Source organism: Etheostoma cragini, chromosome 2 (genome assembly GCF_013103735.1).
Source record: "Etheostoma cragini isolate CJK2018 chromosome 2, CSU_Ecrag_1.0, whole genome shotgun sequence".
NCBI lineage: Eukaryota > Metazoa > Chordata > Actinopteri > Perciformes > Percidae > Etheostoma > Etheostoma cragini.
Genome location: NC_048408.1, coordinates 26,170,259 through 26,171,983, shown reverse-complemented (window position 1 = coordinate 26,171,983; position 1,725 = coordinate 26,170,259).

Sequence of the window (1,725 nt, the reverse complement as noted above, 5' to 3'; positions counted from 1 at the left end):
CTCAGTAGGCCTACTGGTGGAAATTGTAAATTATATAGGCCTACTCAGATATTTTACCTAAGTGAAAGTATCGATAACCAAACGGAGGGATAAAACAAATAGGTTCTCTGCTGATGTATGACTCATAACCTTTACTATATAATTAAATGTAGGCCTATTCAGTAATATTCTCGGCTCACTGTTCACTGCTCTGACTAAACTCTGAGCATGAACACACTGGAAATGAAGCCTAAGTCGAAATGGAACTAACTGACCACATTTGAACATACTACTGTCATTTAGCACATCACTTGTGCTGACAGTTCTTGTTACCAAATGGCATAGTTTTTTGCAGGTTTGGCATAGCATGCAGGTTTTTAAGGGTTATTTTTAACTTATCAACATAAGAGGTGCTGCAATTAAGAGATTTGTCTGCCTTTTAGTAATACCTGATGAATAATTGGCTATTACGCCTATTAAATTCAACCCAAGCCTATCAAATGATCCCTAACAGATAAAATACAACTGTTATGGGTGTTTTGCACCAATGGTACACTAACTTTAATGAGATGCATACTGACTTAAATATTAACCAACTTCAAATCACTTTCCCACGATGTTATAGATATTGTACAACTCATCCAAGTCAAGACATTTTGTGTGATTGTTTTGTGTTTCTTTCCTTCTTCTTTAACTTTTGCATCAAGTGCAAAATGAAAAATATAAATAATTGTCAAATGTAATGAAAAAAGATATAATCCTGGATTTGACGTGATGGGATATAAAGGAGATTATTATTGCCTGGTCAGGGAGAATAAGGTGGACTGGACCATAGCTTCGAGCTGGCGTTCCCATTACAGCCATTTAACCATTTATTGAGCGACGGGAACAGATGACTGGATGATGTACTGTATGTATGGATGATTTTTTTATACAATTAACAAACAAATCAACATATTACTTTGAATAACATTACTAAAAAAAATAAACAAAAAGGAACCTCCATGATTTAGCATACATTTTTAATGCATCCATTTTCTAACAAACAAATCGTTTAAACCTTCATCAGGATCAGTAAGTACAGGATAACAGAATATAAAACACCTTTTGCTAAACAGTTTGCCTTACTTACTGATTTCAAATGTACCACACAGGTAAGTATAGGGCCAATCACTCAGCTCCAAATGATACAATTTATGACGTCAGATACACACAATAAATTAGGATGCATAGCTTGTAGATATAACTCAAAGGACATAAACAATAAATAAACTAAAACAGATTTCAAGCTAACTCATCATGTTCTCTTACATGGTCTCTTCTTTTAGAACTTCCCCTTGAGAAGGTGTCCTGTTGAGCGACACCAAACACTGAAAAAGCACACCCTGGTGAATATATGTAAAGTCTACCTAATTAAGAAGTAATGAGGAAATGTGTTAGCTGTGCTAAATAAAGATTTTCCAAATGTTTTTAATTTTTTCAAATATATTTCATTGCATGCCTTTCATTGCCAACGTACACATAGGCTGGCTCTAGCATATGAACATACTATGTTGCATCAACATAATATAACATACATTTATGCATGAAGTTGTTGCTAATTCACTTAATAAAGTAAAAAAAAACGTCCCTTTAAGGGTGGATTCAGACAGTTTTCAGAGTATACTAATGGCGTTTTTCCACTGCTGGTAACAGCTCGCCTCGGCCCGCCTCGGCCCATTATGCTTCCGTTTTCCATTGCAGATT